The sequence below is a fragment of the Gorilla gorilla genome, chromosome X (assembly GCF_029281585.2).
Source record: "Gorilla gorilla gorilla isolate KB3781 chromosome X, NHGRI_mGorGor1-v2.1_pri, whole genome shotgun sequence".
Classification (NCBI taxonomy): Eukaryota; Metazoa; Chordata; class Mammalia; order Primates; family Hominidae; genus Gorilla; species Gorilla gorilla.
The window spans coordinates 11,856,449-11,881,427 of NC_073247.2; the positions used below are offsets into that span (position 1 = coordinate 11,856,449).

The 24,979-nt window shown below is 42.8% G+C and overlaps 1 long non-coding RNA gene across 14 annotated transcripts in view; it reads left to right on the forward strand.

Moving 5' to 3' along the window:
- Window positions 1-8,086: 8,086 nt before the first annotated feature.
- LOC101124366 (uncharacterized) overlaps window positions 8,087-24,979 on the forward strand; it is a 59,660-nt gene continuing 42,767 nt past the window's right edge. For 4 of the 14 annotated variants that reach the window (XR_010132492.1, XR_010132493.1, XR_010132485.1 and 1 more), the window contains exons 1-9: window positions 8,087-8,381; window positions 9,605-9,647; window positions 10,741-10,809; window positions 13,670-13,714; window positions 14,401-17,353; window positions 17,969-18,072; window positions 18,261-18,439; window positions 21,252-21,296; window positions 21,945-22,013. This is a non-coding gene — a long non-coding RNA (uncharacterized lncRNA). Of the gene's footprint in view, window positions 8,382-9,604; window positions 9,648-10,704; window positions 10,810-13,669; window positions 13,715-14,400; window positions 17,354-17,968; window positions 18,073-18,260; window positions 18,440-21,251; window positions 21,297-21,944; window positions 22,014-23,006; window positions 24,393-24,979 lie in introns of those variants that run through there. The other 10 variants (XR_008675577.2, XR_008675580.2, XR_010132490.1 and 7 more) reach the window with 8 other exon arrangements.

Consider the following 24,979-nt stretch of genomic DNA (forward strand, 5'->3'; position numbering starts at 1 on the left):
ACCTCCCAGGTTCAAGCAATTCTCCTGCCTCAGCCTCCCAAGTAGCTGGGATTACAAGCGTCCACCATGACCCCTGGCTAATTTTTTGTATTTTTTGTAGAGACAGGGTTTCACCACATTGGCCAGGCTGGTCCCAAACTCCTGATCTCAAGTGATCCTCCCGCCTCAGCCTCCCAAAGTGCTGGGATTACAGACGTGAGCCACCGTGCCCGGCCCACCTCTTTTTTTTCATATAAATTACCCAGTCTCTGGTATTTCTTTGCAGCAATGCAAGAACAGCCTACAACATGTGGTTTCCGTTATCACTGGTCAACTATGGCTGAAAATACTAAGATATTTCAAGAGAGTGAGTGAGACACACACATGAAAGAGAGAGAGAGCACATTACATTCACATAACTTTTACTACAGTATATTGTTGTAATTGTTCTATTTTATTATTAGTCTGTTGTTGTTAATCTTTCACTGTGCCTAATTCATAAATTAAACTTTACCATTACAGGTTTGTTTGTATAAGAAAAGAAACAGGCTGGCCACAGTGGCTCACACCTGTAAACCCAGCACTTTGGGAGGCGGGTTGATCACCTGAGGTCAGGAGTTTGAGACTAGCCTGACCAACATGGCAAAATCCCATCTCTATTAAAAATAGAAAAAAATGAGCCAGCTGTGGTGGCAGGCACCTGTAATCCCAGCTACTTGGGAGGCTGAGACAGGAGAATTGCTTGAACCCGGGAGGTGGAGGTTGCAGAGAGCCGAGATGACACCACTGCATTCCAGCCTGGGTGACAGAGCAAGACCCTGTCTCAAAGAAAAATAAATAAATAAATAAAATATACTAAAGGAAATAAAAATATTTTATCTCAAAATATATTTCTTTAATATATTGGTGAATACTCCTGAAATGCTATCTTTCCACTTCTCAAAAGAAGACACTCATATGGCCAAAAAAAAAAACATATGGAAAAGCCTCAACACCGCTGATTCTTAGAGAAATGCAAATCAAAGCCACAATGAGAGACCATCTCACACCAGTCAGGATGGTGATTATTAAAAAGTCAAAACACAACAGGTGCTGGCGAGGTTGTGGAGAAACAGAAACACTGTGACACTGTTGGTGGGAGTGTAAATGAGTTCAACCACTGTGGAAGACAGTGTGGTGATTCCTCAGAGACCTCAAGGCAGAATTACCATTTGACCCAGCAATCCCATTACTGGGTATGTACCCAAAGGAAAAATCATTCTATTATAAAGATACATGCATGCGTATGTTCATTGCAGCACTGTTCACAATAGCAAAGACATAGAATCAACCTAAATGCCTAAATAATAGGCTGGATAAAGAAAATGCGGTGGCCAGGCACAGTGGCTCATGCCTGTAACCCCAGAGCACTTTGGGAGGCTGAGGCGGGCAGATCACTTGAGGTCAGGAGTTCAAGACCAGCCTGGCCAACATGGTGAAACTCCGTCTCTACTAAAAATACAAAAATTTGCTGGGTGTGATGGTGGGTGCCTGTAATCCTAGCTACTTGGGAGGCTGAGGCAGGAGAATCGCTTGAACCCAGGAAGCAGAGGTTGCAGTGAGCTGAGATTGCACCACAGCACTCCAGCCTGGGTGACAGAGCAAGACTCTATTTCAAAAAGAAAGAAAAAAAGAAACGAAAAAAGAAAATGTGGTACATATACACCATGGAATACTATGCAGCCATACAAAAGAATGAGTTCGTGTCCTTTGCAGGAACACGGATGGAGTTGGAAGCCATTATCCTCAGCAAACTAATGCAGGAACAGAAAATAAAATACTGCATGTTCTCACTTATAAGTGGGAGCTGAAGAATGAGAGCACATGGACACAGGGAGGAGAACACACACTGGGGTCTGTGAAAAGGTTGGGGGTAGGGGTAGGGAGAGCCTCAGGAAGAATAGCTAATGGATGCTGGCTTCATACCTGAGTGACGGGTTGATCTGTGCAGCAAACCACCATGGCACATGTTTACTTAGGTAACAAACCTGCACATGCACCCTTGAATTTAAAATAAAATTTGAAGAAAAACAAAAAAGAAGAAGAAACATTGTCTTTTGTGGGGGACCTTGCGTCTGTCGATCTGCAGAGGGTCTGCTGTAAGGCAGCCAACTCTTCTCTTGTCCGGTTCTAGGAGAGATTAACTGAGAGTACGGTGCCTTTAAAGACCCGAAAAGAAATATTCACCGTCTCTTCTCTCTGGGGGCTGCTACCTGTGAAGCTGCATGTACATAACAAGCCCACTTTTGCTAGGAAAGCCTTTTCCTTTCTGCCTCCTATAACCTGTGTTGCAGCTAAAACCTGGTTTTGGCTGTACTCTGAGTCTGCATTCTTGTTTTTTGTTTTATTTGGTTGTATTTTGAGATAGGGTCTCCGTCGCCCAGGCTGGAGTGCAGTGGTACAATTACATCTCTGCAGTCTTCATCTCCCAGGCTCAAGCAATCAGCATGCCTGGCTAATTAAAAAAAAAAAAAAAAATTGGGCAGGCGGGGGAGGTGAGCATGGTGGCTCATGCCTGTAATCCCAGCACTTTGGGAGGCCCAGGCAGAGGGATCACCTGAGGTTAGGAGTTTGAGACCAGCCTGGCCAACATGGTGAAACCCCATCTCTACTAAAAATATAAAAATTGGCTGGGCGTGGTAGTGCATGCCTGTACTCCCAGCTACTCGGGATGCTGAGGCAGGAGAATCGCTTGAACCCGACAGGCAGAGGTTGGAGTGAGCCGAGATTGTGCCACTGCACTCCAGCCTGGGCGACAGAGGGAGACCCAGTCCCAAAAAAAAAAAAAAAAAAATATGGTTGTGGTCAGAAACAAGGAAATGTAGGGAAGCCATAAACTCAGTAATGAACTAGACTCCTTTTAGGGAGTAGATTAGGCTGTTCCTGGTGTGTGTTACCAGATATTCTGAAATATTCCTCGGTCGAATGCCTCTAAGAGTGATGTAGTCAACCCCAAACCTCCCCCATCTGTTATATCTCCTTGTCTTGTCCCCCCAGATTGTTTTCTCATTGCTTTGCTTTTCCTGATGGAAAACATTCCACCAAAATATAGAACTGTGGCATTTGAGAAAACAATTTAAGTAAGAAGGTCACTTTCACCTTACCCTCATGGTTAGCATAGGCCATAAAACCTCGGAAGGACTCTCTGACCTTACCCTGAAGCAGGTCAGGGGACCCTCATTCCAGAGGCGCCCTCCCTACACCAGGAGGAAGAGAATATCCTTAACTCTGAACATGCAGGGACGCAGAAGAATCTGAACAAACAGGCCCTGCTAAGCTCCCGCTGTTTATTCTCATTAGATCAGATCCTGTTGCCAGAGGCATGTAAAACAGAGCCACTCCATCTTGAATAGGAGCTGGGTAAAATGAGGCTGAGACCTACTGGGCTGCATTCCCAGATGGTTAAGGCATTCTAAGTCACAGGATGAGATAGGAGGTCGGTACAAGAGACAGGTCATAAAGAGCTTGCTGATAAAACAGGTTGCAGTAAAGAAGCCGGCCAGAACACACCAAAACCAAGATGGCCACAAGACTGACCTCTGGTTGTCCTCACTGCTACACTCCTACCAGCACCGTGACAGTTTACAGATGCCACGGCAACGTCAGGAAGTTACCCTACATGGTCTAAAAAGGGGAGGCATGAATAATCCACCCCTCATTTAGCATATCATCAAGAAATAACCATAAAAATGGGCAACCAGGAGCCCTCGGGGCTGCTCTATGGAGTAGCCATTCTTTATTCCTTTTGTTTCCTAATAAACTTGCTTTCACTTTACTCTATGGACTCACCCCGAATTCTTTCTTGCTTGAGATCCAAGAACCCTCTCTTGCGGTCTGGATTGGGACCCCATTCCTGTAACGCTTTTGTCCAATAGTCATACTTCTCCATCACTGTCCACTCTTCATTAAAACTAAGCATATCACATCTGTAATCCCAGCACTTTGGGAGGCTGAGGTGGGTGGATCAACTGAGGTCAGGAGTTCGAAACCAGCCTGGCCAACATGGTGAAACTCTGTCTCTACTAAAAATACAAAAATTAGCCAGACGTGGTGGTGCTTGCCTATAGTCCCGGCTACTCGGGAGGCTGAGGCAGGAGAGTCGCTTGAACTCAGGAGGTGGAGGTTGCAATGAGCCGAGATCCCATCACTGCACTCCAGCCTGGGTGACAGAGTGAGACTCTGTCTCAAAAGACAAACAAACAAACAAACTAACTTAAAAAACCCAAAAAACCTAAGCATAAAAATACTCAGATTTTCCTGTTTCTTTCTTTATGATGGCTTCTGTGTCACGTAAAACCTAAATACATGGGCCTGCTTTTCTCTTGCTATTGTCTTTTGTTCTAGGGGCCTTAGTCATGAACCCAGTGATGGGTGAGGAAATATATTTCTCTCTCCCTGCTACCCTGCCATTACGACAGGCCACAGGCAGCACTTCCAGCTGCTCCGTGGATGTGCTGCAACTTGAATTTGAACTTATTTCAAGTTCTTTGCCTTCAGACTGATCAGGAATAGAGCCCATCTTCCAGGTGAACCACAGCCCCATCATGTCAACAGGTTTAGACGCAATGACATTGGAGAGGCTTGACTGCTGAAAGTGAAGAAGGAAAGTGCTTCCTAGGATAGGGTTTGTAAAGGAGCTTAAATCAGTGATGTCTTCTTGCGTCCGGTCCATGCCAATGCGCAATTCCATTTTGTTTCCCTCTTTACAGAAAAGGCTGGTCCCTGACTCTCTGGAACTGTATGCATGAGATGTTTCTCCTGAATCTACAGAGACGTAAATCCCCATGACTCAAAGACAGAATCTGTGAAATTTTACTGTCTGATCTGGGAACAGTTTTTAGGATGTCATTGTCATCTGTTGATTGGATTTTGAGTTGACCCCCAAAAATTCAGATAAAAAACATGTGTCTGAGCAGATCTGGTAGGCTGTGCCCCTCTTCTTTTTTTTTTTTGAGATGTAATCTTGCTCTGTCGCCCAGGCTGGAGCAGTAGTGTGATCTGAGCTCACCGCAACATCCACCTCCCAGGTTCAAGTGATTCTCCTGCCTCAGCCTCCAGAGTAGCTGGGATTACAGGCACTCACTGCCATGCCCAGCTAATTTTTGCATTTTTAGTAGAGATGGGGCTCCACCATGTTGGCCAGGCTGGTCTCGAACTCCTGACCTCAGGTGATCTACCCACCTCGGCCTCCCAAAGTACTGGGATTACAGGCATGAGCCACTGTGCCTGGCCTGCCCTTCTTTTCTTGCATGTCTCTGGCTGGTATTTAGTGTACAAACATGGCATCACTGGTACTGTACTAGCCAGCTGAAAAGATGCATACACAGGCTCACACACTAAGTTATTGCCAAATTAATTATTGCTGTAAAAATGCTTTGCACCACTGAGGGGGCACAGACCATGAAATTTCCAATGTATGAACTCTAGGCTACCAAATACTGTTTACCTTTGGGCGCTGTGAACCCCGAGGAAAATTCCAGTGATTTGGGGGCAGTCACAGGCAAAGTGGTCCAAATGGCCTGAACTCAAAATCAAAGAGCCCTTCGTTTTGATCCCAGCCCACTGCTAATGAGCTCTATGGCCCTGTGTTGTTTTCTTATCAGCAGACGTGAGCTAGTAAGTCCAATATCCATGTATCACAATTGTTTCCCAATGAATGAACACATAGAAAGTTACACAATACAAAAATGTCAGGTAAAAATTTACTTGTTTGTCCATCAATCCATCTATTCACTCATCCATCCACTCATCCATCTATTCTTCTTCTACCCACCCATCTATCCAGCTATCTATCCATCTGTCTGTCCACTTATCTATCCATCCATCCATTCGTCCATCCATCCATCCATCCACCCACGCATCTATCTCTCTACCCATCCATCCATCCAGCCAGTAATCTGTCCACCCATCTATCCATCCATTCGTTCATCCATCTATCCATCCATCCACCCACCCACCCATCTCTCTCTACCCCTCCAGCCACCCAGTAATCTGTCCACCCATCTATCCTTCCAACCATCCATCCACCCACCCATCCACCCACCTATCTATCTGTCCATCTATCCATAGATCAATCCGTCTATCCCCCCTTTCATCCATTTATTCATCTGTCCATTTATCCATTCCTCCACCCACCCATCCATTCATCCATTTATTCATCTATGTATCCATCCATTCATCCATCCACCCAACTATCTATCCATCCAATCATCCACTCATCTTTCCATCCACTCACCCATTTATTCATTCATCCAGCCATCTATCTCTTTATCCATCCTTCCAGCAAGTGATCCATCCATTCATGCATCCAGATGGCTGTCCGTCCATTCATTCATCCATCCACCACTTCCTACCCCCAGACCCATCTATCCACCCATCATCCACTGACTTCAAAAGCTTCATTTGATCGTCTGTGCAGCAGGCATGGTGTGTGATGCTCTGACACCTCTTAAGTGCTTTGGTTGCCCACAAGAACCTCACGGGAGGTCTCTAAGTTGGGCTCAGACCTTGGTAATGACAACCAGAAATAAAAGTGATTTAAAGAAAGCTGATAGAAACCTAACTTTAGCAAATGGTAAGATAAAAATGTACTCCTTTGTTCTGTAAAAGAAGTTGGGAATGTGAGTCGGGCTGGCACAGCCGTCCTGCTGTATCACCAGCCACCCTGATACCTTTGCTCAACGTGTTCTGCCATGCTTAGAATACAACTTCTGGCTGGGCGCGGTGGCTCATGCCTGTAATCCCAGCACTTTGGGAGGCCGAGGTGGGCGGATCATGAGGTCAGGAGTTCGAGACCAGCCTGGCCAACAAGGTGAAACCCTGTCTTTACTAAAAATACAAAAAGTAGCCTGGCATGGTGGTGCATGCCTGTAATCCCAGGTACTGGGGAGGCTGAGGCAGGAGAATCGCTTGAACCCGGGAGGCGGAGGTTGCAGTGAGCCAAGATTGTGCCGCTGCACTCCAGCCTGGGCCACAGAGCAAGACTCCATCTCAAAACAAACAAACAACACACAGACAACTTCTATCCTGTAGGAGACTTCCTGCTTCGAACTGGCTGCTGGGACTCCAGCCATCACGTCATTATCCCAGGCAGGTTCAGGATGAAGCAAAGACCAAAAAAAAGAAAGAAAAAAGAAAAATGATTCTGCCTCCAGGAGTGGAGTGCATAGTTAGACTGCTGCATTCCTCAAACCGCTGAGGTGGGCCCCAGGGTGCGGGGCCAGCCCCTCTGGCCTTGCCTGTGTCTGATCCAGGGGCACAGGTGGCCTGGGGAGAGACGGAGCCGCCCGCAGGCCTGAGACAGCACAAGACCAGTGTTACCGAAGGGCCCCTGACGCAGCCTGCTGGGGTGACTCGCCAAGGACCAGGACTCAGCCAGGCGACCCAGATAGGGGCCTTACCCCCAACCCCAAACCACGACCACAAGTCCTCACTCCCAACCCTGTCTCTGAGCTTGCGGCGGAACGTCCTTGGTCCCGCGCAGAGGGGGTATCCGCAGTGTGTCTCAAAGCCCCCCACCCCCGCCATCTTTCACCACTGAGCGCCCCCAGCTCGGACGCTCCAGAAAGGATCAGGGGCCGTGGCTGCCTGTCAAGGCCTACGCCTTTCTAAGCAGGGAGGGGATTGCACTTTGCACCCCTTGGGGATCGCCCTGAGCGCCCCGTGAGCAGCGGGAAGGGGGCCCCATACTTTTCCGAGCAGAGGAGCAGGAAGAGTTTCATTTCCTCCCCGTTGGGGCTGCCTGCGGGGGTGCGTGTTAGGAACAGAGAGGGGACGGCAAGGGCGGGCGCGGAGAGGCCCACACCTCTCCAAGAAGGGCAGCGGTTTCTCTTGGCTCCAGGTAGGGGCCGCCCTGGGGCGTGCATTTAAGGGGCTGTAGAGAGGGAGGGACCCGCACTTTCCCGAGAATGTTGGGGGTTGCACTTTGCTCTAGTTGGCGGCGTCCTGGCGACGGGCTTGTGGGCGGGGGGCACTCACAGTTTCCCGAGAAGGGAAGGAGGGCGTCCCGTGGTCCCCTCGGCGCGGCCCGAGCCACCTCCGCCCGCCCCCTCCTCTGTCCCCTCCCCGGGCCCGGCGTTCCCTCCCCTTCCGTGCGCAAGTGGAGGCCGGGGTGGGGCGGGGTGGGGCGGGGCGGGGCAGGCGCAGCCTGGACTGAGTTTGCAGGGCTTTTCCCCTCACCCAACCCCTTCGAGTCCTCCGCGGGCTCCGCCCCACCCGGCCCGTGGGGGAGGTTCCGTCCCGCCGCCTTCGCCCGCGCGCTGCACTCGCGGACGATCTCTGCTCGCCTTGGGCGCGCCATGGCGCGCGGGGCTGCGCTGGCGCTGCGGCTCCTCGGCCTGCTCCGCCGTCTGGTGGCCGCCCCGGTGAGCGAGCGGCGGGATCCGGGTGGGAGGACGCGGGGGGTGGCGCGGGCTGGGCCTGGGGATGTGGGGTGCAGGGGCGGGGCGCCCCGCGGGGACACCCGGCCCCTCTTCCGTGCCCGGCGGGACGCGCTGTGCCCACGGGGACCCAGGTCCGGAGGAGGCGCCCACTTTCTCCCCAGCGCTCTTCCTGGGGCCAGGTGGGAGCCGTTTCAGAGGAAAAAGTCAGCGTTTCTTTTGTAAACCAAAAAGTATCTGGGACAAGTCCCAATCCGTTTGAGTTGATTTGGCGAAGGTCAGGAAGGAGCCCGGGAGACGGGTCTATGCCTTTCTCCAAAGATACTATTGAGAGCCTCGGTATTTAAAGGGGGAAAGCACGCTGGAGGGGAAAGGAGGAAGGCTCATTTTACCGAATTCACCTGTTGCAAAAGAAAAGGAGCAGGTAGAATAGTCAATTATGTATTTGTCTTGCGCTCACTAAATTGGCACTTTACTAAGATCGGGTCAACAGAGAGTTGTTGCTCTGTCTGCTTGGGAACAGAAGGAAAGACAGCTTCCTGCCTGACTCAGCTTCCAGCTTTATTATTATTATTATTATTATTATTATTATTAATTATTTTGGCAGAGTGAAGTGGGGTTCCAAGTTTTAATTTTCCTTCTACAGTTTGCAGAATCGCGAACTCTTAAATTTAGGGGAACCTGGGGAAGAGGTGGCATCCGATTCCCCCCCAACCCTGGTGACGTTCTTATGGATCTTATGGATACTGCAGTCTCTCTTCTCTGTCTCTCCTCTCTTCTCTTTCCTTTCTCTCTCTCCTCTTCTCTCCCTCTTCCTCTCTCTCTCCTCTCCTCTCTCCCCTCTCCTTTCTCTCTCCTTTCTCGTCTCTCTCCTCTCTCTCCTCTCCTCTTCCTTCTCTCTCTTCTCTGCTTTCTCTCGCTTTTCTCTCTCTCCTCACTCTCCTCTTTCTCTCCTCCCTCTCCTCTTTCTCTCCTCTATCTCCTGTCTCCCCCTCTTTCTCCTCTCTCTCTCTCTCACTCCCTCTTTTTCTGTCTCAGGCTCATCTTTTACTGTTTTCACCTGAGGGAAGAGTGATGAGAAGATAGGAATTCACGTTTTCTGAAGTATTTAGAAACGTGGGGCCGTGGTGTTTTCTCCACCTGTTTTGGGTCATTCCTTCCTCATTTCTCAGAACATTGGTATTAACAGCTCATTTCCCTCCTTTAAGGGCTGACTTTGACTTAGCGATGCCTTTCCTGATGGAGGAAACAGTGAGTAACTTTTTAAAGTCTCCTCTGTTGCTGACTTTGCTGATTGTCATTGAATTATTACCATTTTCAAGACATCTCTTTTGCGTGGTAAATGGATTGAGTTTGGACAGTGGGAACATAGGAAGTATATGTGTTGTTTATTTTTGTTGTTGGATTTTTGATTTTTTTTTTTTTTTTTACCAGCATGCTGGTTTTTTTTTTTTTGAAGTGTAGGTTCAGAGTCTCACTGTGTGGCCCAGGCTGGAGTGCGGTGGCGCGATCTCGGCTCACTGCAATCTCCACCTCCTGGGCTTAAGCGATTCTCGTGCCTCAGCCTCCTGAGCATCTGGGATTACAGGCACCCACTACCACGCCCGGCTAATTTTTGTCTTTTTAGTAGGGGCTGGGTTTTGCCATGTGGAGCAGGCTGGTCTCTAACTCCTAAACTCAAGCTGTGCACTCACCTTGGCCTCCCAAAGTGCTGGGATTATAGGCGCAAGCCATCACGCCCAGCCAGTATGCTGGCTTTTATTTTTAAATGGTTAGTCTTTGGAACAACGTAAGGCAAATGTGACTCCCTTGGCCAGGTCAGGCCTCATGGGCATAGATCTGCGCAGTCACACAGGGACCTGTGCACACAAGGGTGCCATGTTGCTTTATTGCTGTGTTGCTGCCATCTCCAGATTCTTCATACAGTTGGAACAATGGGTCGCACATTTTCATTTTGCACAGGCCCTCCCAAATTCTGGAGGTGGTCTGGACACCTGGTTTAGTTTTCTTTGAAAATACTTGAAGTTAAATCCTGTGCCTGGAGGACAACAGAAGGGAATTGGCAGGAGGCTATGTGTATGGGTATCCCCCCCATGACAAAAACAAGGGCCAGTTTTTACCTGTTTAGTGAACAGTCTCTGTGCAAATTGATATTTCATTTTCTTTTCTCATCGCTATGGAAATTGATTTTTCATTTTCTGCTCGCTGTGGAAATTGATTTTTCATTTTCTTTTCTGGTCGCTATCGAAATTGATTTTTCATTTTCTGGTCGCTATGGAAATTGATTTTTCATTTTCTTGACTTCTAGGTACTGATGATTGCAACTCTCATGTTTTACAAACAGGTGACCCAGCACCACCTAATGCCCCCAAACCAAAGCCAGATCCAAACCCCAACCGACCTGGTTTCACTGGTAAGAGCCTCTAACCCTACGGGTGGTCTCTATATTGTTTATTGTAACTTTATTTTATACTTATTCATAAGAATATTAATTCACATTTTCTCTTGTTTTCTCATTTCTATCATATGACATTTACTGACAAATACTATTCTGTCTAAATATATAATAAAATACATTAATTCCTTTAATCTGTAATGTTGAAAACGTGTCTTCTGACATTTTAGAATTATGAATTACAAAGCCAATTTGAGTCAACTTTGTCTACTCTTTTTCATTCCTTTGAAGAGATTTCTGGCATTCAAATTGTCTAGGTCAATGCTCATGAGTACTTTTATAGCTTTTAACCTGGTTGGTTGTTTGCCCCAGAATTGCACCAATTTGATTTGATACCAGGGTGTCTGCAAATGTCCCTGTCTTCGAACCTTTTCCAGTAGCAATTATCACCTACAAAACCTTTGTCAAATAGTGTAATTATTATATCAAACCGGTCTTAGTTTTACATCTCTCATTCTGAAATGTAAAAAGCATAATGCATCCCAATGGGCCACGGAGACTTCTTCTTTTGTGTATTGGATGCTTTGGCTTTGATCCTTCAATTCATGGTGCCTGCCACCAGGCCCAGCTCATTTTTGTATTGTTAGTAGAGGTGGGGTTTCACCATGTTGGCCAGGCTGGTCTCGAACTCCTGACCTCAGATGTTCTGCCTGCCTCAGCCTCCCTACCTACTGATGTATGAGCCTTCTTCAGTGATTTTTCGATATTAAAGATTACCAGCCACTTATTATGAAAATGGTTTTGCACTTTATTTTTGCCTTTGAATATTTTTAACAGGAATGTTTTACAAGTGGTATGTTTATTTTTTTTATGGTGTCTTATGTTTGTGTGGATATCCTGCTTTTTGTAACTTTTTTTCCTTTTAAATTGAGAATCATTTTGCTATTGTCCCTTCTCTTCAGAGAAGTAAAACCTTCTTTTTAATTTCATTTGAATTGTTTATCACCATAGGTTGATTCAAGGAATGGTAACGCGTTTTCAATGTTGAGTTTTTTCTTTTCTTTTCTTTCCTTTTTTTTTTTTTTTTGGAGACAGAGTCTCTCTCTGTTGCCCAGGCTGGAGTGCAGTGGCGTGATCTTGGCTCAGTGCAACCTCCACTTCCTGGGTTCAAGCAATTCTCGTGCCTCAGCCTCCCAATTAGCTAGGATTACAAACATGCACCACCATGCCCGGCAAATTCTTGTATTTTCAGTAGAGACGGGGTTTCGCCATGTTAGCCAGGCTGATCTTGAACCCCTGACCTCAGGTGATCCGCGCATCTCAGCCTCTCAAAGTGCTGGGATTACAGGTGTGAGCCACCATGCCGGCCTGAGCTTTTTCTTTGAGATTCGATTTGTCTCTTTCTCTTGTTGATTCTGTCAATGGGTTTCTAAAGTGTTTTTTCCTTGTTTTTGTTACTCTGAATCCATTTTCATGTCCACTATTTTTCTGTTTATTTCTGTCATGTAGAAGAGTTTGTGTATATATTTTTTGCAATCCATGAAATGATGACCCTTTGTTAAATTTCAATTTTTTTCTCTTCATTTCTGACCTTTTCTAAGAAGTCGGTCATGTTATTTGGTAATGGGTTTTTAAAATTTTCCCTGTTCCTAGATTTATACGTTCTCTTTACAGTTTATTTGTAATTTAGTTCTATGGCCTTTGCTAGAAAACTCAGGACAACTTTTAATATGTAGAGTTGTAAATATGGTAGACAGCTTTTTTTCCAGACATTAGGACAAAAACCCAAAGAGATTCACCTTTAAATAAAATAAATCATTTCAATAAGTGTCTTTCTCTTCTAGTATACTTTTTTTTTGAACACATAGGTTCTCATACCATGAGATTTCTTATTTCTTTCTATACAATGTATGTGAAAAATCATGTGTTTATTCATTACTTGTGTATTTTAATATGGTTTTGAAAAAAAGATTCATTTTGATGTAGCCCCTCATGTTTCTTTCATTTGAGCCTCCTTTATCACTCCCAATATAAAATGTGCCTCGACCTTAATTGGGATTTGAAAAGCTTGGAACTAGAAGGCTGGGCCAGTTAAGGTGGCTCACACCTGTAATCCCAGCACCTTAGGAGGCCGAGGAGGCTGGATCACTTGAGGTCAGGAGTTCAAGACCAGCCTGACCAACATGGAGAAACCCTGCCTCTGCTAAAAATACAAAAATTATCCTGGCGTGGTGGCGCATGCCTGTAATCCCAGCTACTCGGGAGGCTGAGGCAGGAGACTGGCTTGAACCTGGGAGGCGGAGGTTGCAGTGAGCCGAGATCACACCACTGCACTCCAGCCAGGCAAAAGGACAAAACTCCATATGAAAAAAAAAAAAAAAACTAGAAGGCTGGCTTTGAAACTAGCGTGAATGTCACATTAGTTTGTGGAGCCCAGCTGGGTGGGTAGAGCCACTTTTCAGACACAGATCAGAATCTGTCAGTCACAGATCAGATCACAGTCACCTGCCCTACCTCTTATGGTCTGCCTTGCTGAAGGTGTTGGGGACCTGGGAGGAGATAATGGGGAATCAACAGGACAGAGTTGTGTGCAGGCAGATTCGGAGTCCCAATTGGGTCCAGGCAGCACAGTTGATTTACAAATGACATTCTTTCTCTCTCCCTCTTTCTCTTGCTGTCATCCCTTACTCTTCATCTGGGGGAAGAATGATGTGAAAATGATCAGGAATTTACTTTTTCAAATGAGATCCTAGTCAGTGTGATACTCAGAAAAGTCTTTAGTCATGTGGGTCTCTGGTGATTTCTCCATCTGTTTCCGAGGTCATTCCTTCCTCATTTCTCAGAGCTTTACTATTAACAGACCGATTCCTTCCTTTAGGGGCTGACTTTGACTTAGCAGATGCCTTTGGTGATGGAGGAAACAGTGAGTAACTCGTTAAAGTCTCCTCTGTTGCTGATTTGTTATTGTCACCAAATTACTGTCATTTCCAAGAGACATCTCTTTTGCATAATCCATGGATTGGGTTTATACAGTGGAAATATTGGAAGTATATGCCTTGTTGTGCTTTATTTTTGTTGTTGTTGGATTTTTGTTTTTTTTCCCACCAATATGCTGGCTTTTATTTTAAAATTGTTACAGACTTTGGAATGATATAAGGCAAATGTCACTTCCCTGGCCAGGTCAGACTTCATGGGCATGTGACCTGTGATGTCACACAGGGACCTGTGCATACAAGGGCACCATATTGGTGTATTACTCAGTAGCTGCCATCTTGAAATTCGTCATAAAATTGGAACAGAATCTTGCGTTTTCATTTTGTGCAGGACCTCTCAAATTCTGGAGGTGGTCTGGACACCTGGCTTAGTTTTCTTTGAAAATACTTGAAGTTAAATCCTGTAGCTGGAAGATGATGGAAGGGAATTGGCAGGAGGCTGTGTGTATGGGCATCCCCATCATGACAAAAACAAGGGTCATTTTTTACCTGTTTAGTGAACGGTCTCTGTGCAAATTGATTTTTCATTTCCTTTTCTGGTCGCGATGGAAATTGATTTTTCATTTTCTTGACCGCAAGGCACTGATGATCGCCAACTCTCATGTTTTACAAACAGGTGACCCAGCACCACCTAATCCCCCCAAACCAAAGCCAGATCCAAATCCCAACTGACCTGGTTTCACTGATGAGAGCCTCTAACCCTATGGGGTGGTCTCTATGTTGTTTACCTGGCAGTGATGTCCGTGTCATCTGAGAAGAGGAGATTTCAGGTGAGCCTGTTCCCACTGTTGAATTACAAGGTAATTCCAGTGTTCAAGTAGTGGAAAACCTAGATTACAAAAATATGATTTTGGTTTGGATTTTATTTTCCTTTTCTTGATTTTACTTCAAAGATAAATGGAACTTCCAAATAATTGAATAAGAGCTTTTAGATGTAGACTTGATATGAGGAAAAGAATCTGTGTGTTTCCCATGGAGAAGCCAACTTGTTTTAAACAATCAGATTTTGACTGAATGTTTTTCTTTACATGTTTGTTTAATTTTTAACACAGAAATCTATCAAGATGGTCTAAATCCTGTTGACATTTTTATGGTTTTTTGCTGGTTATGTTATTATTGGCATAACAATATTACTTGACCATTTTCTCATATCATTTAATCATTTGTATCATACGACTTTACATTATTATACTACAGACTTAATTACATACTTTGGTTTCTTTAACTAATCCCTAATTCTGAAGTTATGTTTCTTCTGATGTTTTGGAATTATCAATTACAAAGCAAATTTGACTGCCCTTCGTGCACTTTCCTTTATGTTTGGAGATATATTTCTAGAGTGCAGGTTGTTTACATCGATGTGTGTGAGTACTTTTGTAGCTTCTGACATGGTTTTGAAATTGCCCCAGAATTGCACCAATTTATTTTGATGGCGGCGGGGTGTGCAGATGACCCTTTCCTCACACCGTCTCCGATATTGGTGTTCACCAAAACATCTTTCTCCAGTAGTGCAAAATGTCATGCTAACCTTGTCTTAGTTTCACGTCTTTAATTCTGAAACTTGAAACAAAAACAATGCATCAGTGGGCCATGGAGACTTCTTCTGTGTATGGGATACTGTGTCTTTTATTCTTCTATTCTGCTATGTCCTCCCTGATTTCTACTCATTTTTGAATTATTTATAGACAGTAAACATTGCCCAATATATTATGAAAATGTGTTTCCACTTTATTGTTGCCTCTGAAAACATTTTGAACAGAAGCTTTTATAAGCAAGGCTTGAATTTTTCTTTTTTATGTTGTCTTAGGTTTGTGTGAGTTTCCACCTTTGTGTAACACATTTTTCCTGTTAACAGAACCATTTTATCACTGTCTCTCTTCCTTCTTGGGAAAAAGAAAACCATCTTTTTCTTTTCATTTGAATTACTTACAACGATGAATTGATTTATAGAGTGCTAAAATATTTGTAAAATCGAGCAGATTCTTCTGTGTGCCTTTTTCTCCTGGTGATTTATTTAAATGGATTTCTAAGGTGTTTTCCCGTCAGTATCGATTTGTTTTGGTGAGTACGATTTTATGTGCGCTATTTGTCTCTCTATTTCTGAACTGTAGCAACATTTTTGTGCATTCTCTCTCACTCTCCACTGAATGATGAACCCTTGTGAACTTCCAATTGTTTTCTCTTCATTTCTTAATGTTTCTAAGAAGACCGACATATTATTTGTAAGTGATTTTAAAATTTGTCTCCTTTTCTATGTTTTTTCGTTGTCTTCAGAGTGCATTCGTATTTTCGTTGAATTGGCTTTGCTAGAGAACACATGATGGCTTTAAGTATGAGTGAATAGAGTAGACATTTTTTATTCCTGACATCAAGGTAAAAACCTAAAGAGGTTCACCTGTAAATAAAATAAATTGTCTTTACAAAACCAGACACTCATTCCAAGAAGATCTCTCTGTTCTAGTATACTTTTTTTTGTAAACATACAATAGTATAGGTTCTCATACTGTGAGACTTCTTATTTCTTTATACACAATATATTTGAAAAATCATTGGTTTTTTAGTGATTACTAATGTACTGTTACATGGTTTTGAAAAGTGTTGGATCAAAGTTTCCTTCATTTAAGCCTCTTTTTTCCCCCTTCCCCATATAAAAAGTTCATGATGGCCAGGAATAGAGGTTCACACATATAATCCCAGCACTTTGGGAGGCTGAGATGGGACCATCTTTTGAGCCCAGGAGTTCAAGACCAGCCTGGGCAACATAGCAAAACCCCCTCTCTACAATGAAATGAAAAATTAGCCAGGCATGGTGGCACATACCTGCTGTCCCACCTGCTTGGGAGGCTGAGGCAGGAGGATTGCTTGAGGCCAGGAGGCGGAGCCTGCAGTGAGCTGTGGTCACACCACTGCACTCCAGCCTGGGTGACAGAGGAAGACCCTGTCTCAAAACAAACCAAAAATGGTTCCTCGAGTTCAGTTAGGATTTGAAAAGCTTAGAACTGGAAGGCAGCCTCTGAAATTATCAAGAATGTCACAGCAGTTTGTGGAACACCCCTGGGTGGGTAGACCCACCTTTTAGACACTCTCTAGCCCAAATCCGATCACAGTCATTCTTCCTCCCCTCTTAGGGTCTCCCTCACAGAAGGTGTTGGGGGCCTTGGACCAGATGTTGATGGGATGGGAATAAACAGGGGCAAATTATGTGCAGGCGAAGTTGGAGTTCCTGCTCTGTCCGGGAGCAGAATTGATTTATGAATTACTTTCTCTCTCTCTTTGTATCTATCTCTTTTTTCTCCCTCTCTTTCTCTCTCCCCCCAGCCACCTTCTGATCTCTAATCCATTCATGTGAGAGAAGAGTGATGTGAAAATGGTCAGCAATTTGCTTTTTCTGATGAGATCCTGGTGAGAGTCATGTTCAATAAAGTATTTAGTCACGTGGGGCTCCAGTGATTTCTCTGTTTACAAGCTCATTCCTTCCTCATTTCTCAGAACTTTGGTGTTAACAGCCCGTTTCCTATTTGTAGGGGCTGACTTTGACTTAGCAGATGCCTTTCGTGATGGAGGAAATAGTGAGTAGCTCTTTAAAGTCTCCTCTGTTGCTGACTTGCTTATGATCACCCAGTTATTATCATTTGCAAGAGACTTACCTCTTGAGAATGATCCATGGAACTTGTTTGCACAGTGGAAAGCTAGGGAGTAAGTGTGTTGTTGTCTGTTTTTGATGTTGTTGGACTTTTTTTTTTTTTTTTTTTTTTTTAACCAGTCCACTTGCTTTTGTTGAGAAACTCCTACAGTCTTTGGAATGATGTAAGGCAAATGTGACTCCCCTGGCCAGGTCAGCCTTCACGGGCATGCAGCTTGTGAAGTCACCCAGGGACCTGCGCTTACAAAAGCGCCATGTTGGTTTACTGGTCTGTAGTTACCATGTTGCTCTTCTTCATACAGTTGAGACGAGGGGTCCCACATTTTTGTTTCGCACGGGACCTTGCCAACTCTGTCACTGGTCTAGACACCTGCTTTAGTTTAATTTGATATTAAGCAATGTAGCCGGAAGATGATGGAAGAAAGTTGGCAGGAGGCTGTGTGTACGGTTATCCCTGCCATGACAAGCAACAAGCTCCAACTTTTACCTGATCCGTCAGCCATCTCTATGCAAATTGATGTTTCCTTTTCTTTACTCCAAGACACTCATGATGGCAACTCTCATTGTCACAAACAGACGACCCAGCACCTCCTAATTGACCCAAGCTGAAGCCAAATGCGAACCCTGAGCAGCCTGGATTCATCGGTAAGTGCTTCTCACTCTATACGTTGTCTGTACGTTGTCCGCAGTAGAGTGGTATCCACATCAGCTGGGCGACAGGCTTTCAGATGAGCACGTGCTTGCTACTGACTTTCTGTACAGTTACTGCAGTGGGCAGGGAGTGAAATACACAGTTTTCTGAAATAGATATTTGACTTGCGTTCTATTTTTAGATTGCTGATTTTACTTCCAAGATTGTATGGAACGTCTAAAACACTGAGCACAAGATTTTCATATGAACTTGGTAGAGAGAAAATGGCCTGTGCATTCCTGTAGAGAAACTTGGGTGTTTTCGATGTTTTTGCCCTTGAATATTTGTATCAGCTATTTTGACACATGACAGCATTCTCAGGTAATCTGACTAGCAACTGTTTTTTGAACTGAATTGTTGTGAAACATTCAGGTTTTTAGTTCTTTTTTGTTTTTAATTTTTAACACAGAAACATAAATAATGTTCATATCCTGTTGGCATTGTGATGGTTATTTGCGCTTATATTTTATATATCAGTTTAAATGAAGCAAACGTGAAGTAATAAAGCCAGTCTTTTGTTCATACTGCATTGTAACATTATTATTATTATTATTTGAGATGAAGTCTCGCTGTGTTGCCCAGGCAGGAGTGCAGTAGCGTGATCTCGGCTCACGGCAACCTCTGCCTCCTGGGTTCAAGCAATTCTCCTGCCTCAGCTCCTGAGTAGCAGGGATTACAGGCATGCACCACCATGCCCGGCTCATTTTTTTGTGTGTATTTTTAGTAGAGACAGGGTTTCACCATGCTGGCCAAGCTGGTCTCGAACTCTTGACCTCAGGTAATCTGCCCACCTCGGCCTCCCAAAGTGCTGGGATTACAGGCATGAGCCACTGTGCCTGGCCTATTTTATACTTATTAATAGTCACTGAAGATTTGCTCATGTCATTTTATCATTTATATCATATGACATTTACTGTCAATTATATTCTATATAAATATATAATACATTAATTTATTTAATCCCTAATGTTTAAAATATTGTGTCTTCTGACTTTTTAGAATTGTGAATTACAAAGCAAATTTGAGTCAACTTCATTTACTTTTTTTTTTATTATTATTCCTTTGAAGAGATTTCTGGCATTCAAATTGTCTAGATGAATGTATATGAGTCCTTGTATAGTTTTTGACCTGGTTCGTCATTTGCCCCAGAATCATCCCAGTTTATTTTGATGATGGTGTGTGCAGATGTCTGTCTCAACACCATCTCTATACTGGTTATCACCTGCAAAACCTTTGTCAGATAGTGTAAGGATTATATCAAACTTGTCTTAGTTTCGCATCTCTAATTCTGAAATTTAAAAAAAAATAGTGCATTCCAGTTGGCCATGGTTACTTCTTTTGTGTATTGGATGTTATCCCCTTTATTCTTAAATCCTCATATGTACCTACTGATTTATAAGTCTTCTTCAGTTATTTATGGATATTAAAGATTATCAGCCGCTTACTATGAAAATGTTTTTGCTATTTATTTTTGCCTTTTAATATTTTTAACAGGAATGTTTCACAAGCAAGACCTATTTTTTTTATGGTGTCTTATGTTTGTGTTGGTTTTCTGGTTTTGTGACTTTTTTTTTAATAGAGAATAATTTTGCCATTGTGTCTCCCGCTTGGGAGAAGTAAAACTGTCTTTTTAATTTCATTTGAATTGTCTTCAAACATAAGTTGATCAAAGAAGTTGTGAAACATTTTCAAAGTTGAGCTTTTTCCTTGAGATTTGATGCATCTGTTTCTCCTGATGATTTTTGTCAATGGAGTTCTCAATTGTTTTTTGTTTTTGTTTTTGTTTTTTGTTTCTCTGAATCTATTTCTAAGTCTACTATTTTTCTGTTTATCTCTATACTATAATATACAAAGGATTTTGTATATTTTTCTTTACGATCCACAAGTTGTTTGCAAATTATTTTTTTTAATTTCCCCTTTTTTATATTTGTACATTTTGTTTACAGTTTATTTGTAATTTGGTTGTACTGTCTTTGCTAGATAAACCCAGGACAGCTTTTCATATGTAGAATTGTAAATACAGTAAACAGCTTTTATTTCAGGCTTTAGGGCAAAAACCCAGAGAGATTCACCTTTAAATAAAGTAAATCACTTCAAAAAGCCTCTTTCTACTCCAGTATACTTTTTTTTCCTAAACGTATAATAGTATAGTTTCTCATACCATGAAATTTCTTATTTATATATAATATATTTGACTAATTATTTGATTTTTACTGATTATTCATGTACTCTTACATGGTTTTGTAAAAATGTTGGATTTGATGTAGCCCCTCATGTTTCTTTTATTTAAGTCTCCTTGTTATCCCCTTTCAGTATAAAAATTTCCCCAACCTGGCCAGGCACAGTGGCTCACGCCCGTAATCCCAGCACTTTGGGAGGCCAAGGTGGGTGGATCACAAGGTCAGGAGTTCGAGATCAGCTTGGCCAATATGGTGAAACCCCATTTCTACTAAAAATACAAAACTTAGCTGGTTGTGGTGGCGGGCACCTGTAGCCCCAGCTACTCGGGAGGCTGAGGCAGGAGAATTGCTTGAACCTGGGAGGAGGAGGTTGTTGTAGTGAGCCGAGATTGTGCCACTGCCCTCCAGCCTGGAGAACAGAGCAAGACACCGTCTCAAAAAAAAAAAAAATTTCCCCAACTTTAGTTGGGATTTGAAAAGCTTAAAACTAGAAGGCAAACTCTGAAACCATGGTGAGTTTTCACATCAGTTTGTCCAGCATAAATGGGTTGGTAGAGTCACTATTTAGACACCCTCTAGCCCCTCTTAGGGCCTCCCTGGTGGAAGGTGTTGGTTACCTGGGGGGGGAGATGATATTTGGACAGGAAATCAACAGGAGACAACCATGTGCAGGTTAGAGTTGGAACTCCAACTCTGTCCAGGCAGCACAATTGATTTATAAATTATTTTATTTCTCTCTCTCTGGCTCTCATCTTTTGTTCTTTTCATCAGAAGGGAGAGTGATGTGAAAATGATCAGGAATTCACTTTTTCTATTGAGATTCTGGTTAGAGGGATATCCAGAAAAGTATTTAGGAACGTGGGGTTATGGTGTTTTCTGCATCTGTTTACGAGATCATTTCTTCCTCATTTCTCTCAGAACTTTGGTGTTCACAGCCTGTTTCCCTCCTTTAGGGGATGACTTTGACTTAGCAGATGCCTTACATGACAAAGGAAACTGTGAGTAACTCCTTAAAGTCTCCACTGTGGCTGACTTGCTTATTATCACCAAATTATTATCATTTACAAAAAACGCATCTCTTGTGAATGATCAATGAAACCTGTTTGCACAGTGGAAAGTTAGGGAGTAGGTGTGTTGTTGTTTGTTTTGGATATTGTTGGACTTTGTTTTTGTTTTTGCCAGTATGCATAGTTTTATTTTAAAACTCTTACAGTCTTTGGAATGATGTAAGGCAAATGTGACTCCCCTGGCCAAGTTAGGCTTCATGAGTGTGTGACTTGTTCGATCACCCAGGGACCCATGCTTACAAGGGTGCCATATTGGTTTATGAGTCTTTAGTTGTCATCTTGAAATTCTTAATACAGTTGAGCAAGGATTTCTGCATTTTCATTTTACACAGTACCTTGCCAATTCTGTAGCTGATCTGAAAAGCTGCCTGATAGGTTTTATTGAAAATGCTTTATCAGTACTGTAGCTGGAAGATGTTGGAAGGATATTGGCAGGAGGCTGTGTGTATGGGTATCCCCACCATGACAAAGAACAAGGTCCAATTTTTATCTGTTTAGTGAACGTCTGTGTGCAAATTGATGTTTCATTTTCTTCACTGCAAGGCACTTACAATCGCAACTCTCATCTTTTACAAACAGATGAGCCAGCACCACTGAACCCAGCCAAACCAAAGCCAAATCCAAACCCCAAGCAGCCTGATTCCACCGGTAAGAGCCTCTAACCCTATGGGTCATCTGTATGTTGTTTACAGGACAGTGATGTCCATGTCAGCTGGGAGATTTCACATGAAACCTGTGCTCACTCTTCACTCCTTGTACAAGGAAATTCCAAAACCTAGTTTTCAACTATATAATTTTGATTTGGATTATATTTTTAGTGTCCTGATTTTACTTCTAAGATTTTAAGATTGAAGTCATAAATCTTAAATAGAATCTTAAATTCTGAGATTTTTCGGATTCCACCTCTAAAAAGTTGAATACGAGGTTTTAAATACAGACATGATATGAAGGAAGGGGTAGTTGCATTCCCAGGAGAGAGGTGAGTGCTTTTCAAATAGTTAGATCGTTAGTGATTTTTTTTTTTTGTTTACATGCTTGTTTAACTTGTAACACAGAAAAATATAACTAGTGTCCAAATCCTGTTGACAGTTTGATAGTTATGTGCTAGTAACGTTATTTTTGGCATATTCATATTTCTTGATGATTTTCTTATGTCATTTAAGTCTTTCTAACATGACTTTTACTGTCCATTTTATGTCCTTATTTATTTCCCACATAATTATATACTTCAATATTTAATTTTGAAAATGTTATCTTTCTTCTAACATTTTAGAATTATGGATTTCAAAGTCAATTTGAATCAACTTTATGCACTTGTTTTTATTCCTTCGAATCAATTTCTAGAATGCAAATTGTTCAGATCAATGTGTATGAGTACTTCTATAGCTTTTGACCTGGTTCTGAAATTGGCCCAGAATTATATGAATTTATTTTGATGCCAGGGATATGTGCAAATGTCCCTTTCTTCCCACCATCGTTACTGCTGCTGATCACCTAGAAAACCTTTGTCATGTACTATCACGTGTAACATTAATCTTTGCCTAGTTTCAGTTCTTTAGTTCTGCAATTTAAAAAAAAATAGTAAATAGTACATCAATTTGCCACGTATACTTCTTTTTTTTTCTTTTTTTTTTTTTTGAGATACAGTCTCGCTCTGTCGCCAGGATGGAGTGCAGGAGCACCATCTCAGCTCACCGCAACATCTGCCTCCCAGGTTCAAGCAATTCTGCTGCCTCAGCTCCCAAGTAGCTGGGACTGCAGGTGCATGCCACCATGCCCAGCTAATTTTTTTGTTTGTTTGTTTGTATTTTAGTAGAGATGGGGTTTCACTATGTTGCCCAGGCTGGTCTCCAACTCCTGAGCTCAGGCAGTCCACCTGCCTCGGCCTCCCAAAGTGCTAGGATTACAGGCATGAGCCACTGTGCCCAGCCTACTTCTTCTATATGTATTGATTACTTTGCCTTTATTCTTATCTTCTGATATGTCTGTATTGTTTTATAAGCATTCCTCATTTTTTATAGACATTAAATATTGCCAACCATTTACTATGAAAATGCTTTTTCGTCTTATTTTTGCCATTGGATAGTTTAACAGTATTTTTTGACAGGCAAGTCTTCAAATTTTTATTCAAGGTGTCTTATATTTGTCTGAGCTTTCTGATTTTGGTGACTTTTTGTTTTTTGAGACAGAGTCTTGCTGTGTCGCCCAGGCTGGAGTGCAGTGGCACGATCTCGACTCACTGCAAACTCTCCCTCCCGGGTTCAAGCGATTCTCCTGCCTCAGCCTCCCCAGCAGCTGGGATTACAGGCACCCACCACCACGCCCAGCTAATTTTTGTATTTTTAGTAGACACGGGATTTCACCATATTGGCCAGGCTGGTCTCGAACTCCTGACCTCATGATCTACCTGCCTCAGCCTCCCAAAGTGCCGGGATTACAGGCGTGAGCCACCGTGCCCAGCTGTCATTTTTTCCTTTGAACTTCAGAACCAACATGCCTGCAAAATTGAGATTTTTCTTGATATTCGATGTACCTCTTTCCCTGATGATTTCTTTTAATGCATTTCTAGTTTTTTCTTTTTTTTCATTTTTCTGGATATATTTTTATGCCCACTATCTTTCTGTTTATTTTTGTTATATAGAAAGGATTTAATATATTTTTCCTTACTATATCCTGAACTATGATCCCTTATTAAATTTCTATTTTTTTCTCATTTCTTACCTTTCTAAGAAGACAATCATATTTGCACATGATTTTTAAATATTTTTCAGTTTTCTATCTTTATATGTTCTCTTTACATTTTATTTGTATTTTTGTTGTATTACCTTTGATAGTAAACCCAGGACAGGTTTAACTATGAGTGAAGAGAGCAGATATTTTAAATTCCTGACTTTAAAGCAAAAACCCAAAGATATTCACCTTTAAATAAAATAAACTGCCTTTAAAAAAATGTAGTCATTTCAGGAAGGGTCATTCTATTCTGGTATACATTTTTCCCCAAATATATAATATTATTGCTTTTCATACCATGAGGTTTCTTATTTCTTTATATATATATATATTTGGATAATCATCTGGTTTTTATTGATTACTCATTGAAACCATGTAAGTTGTTGATTACTCATTGAAACCATGTGAGTATATTCTTACATGGTTTTGGAAAAATGTCGGATTTGATGTAGCCCCTCACGTTTCTTTTATTTAAGCCTCCTTATTATCCCCTTTCAGTGTAAAAATTTCTCCAGCCTTAGTCAGGATTTGAAAAGCTTAAAACTAGAAGGCAACCTCTGAAACCACGGTGAATTTTCACGTCAGTTTGTCCAGTACGTCTGGGTTGATAGAGCCACCTTTTAGACACCCTCTAAGCCCAAATCTGATCATAATCATGTGTCCTCACCTCTTAGGGCCTCCGTGGCGGGAGGTGTTGGTTACCTGAAGGGAGATGGTGATGGGATGGGAAATCAACAGGAGGGAATCCTGTGTTGGCAGAGTTAGAGTTCCAACTTCGTCCAGCCAGCACAGTTCATTTATAAATGACTTTGTTTTTCTCTCTCTCTCTCCCTCTCTTTCCACCCCTGACTCTTGCTCTCATCTTTTACTCTTTGTGTCTGAGA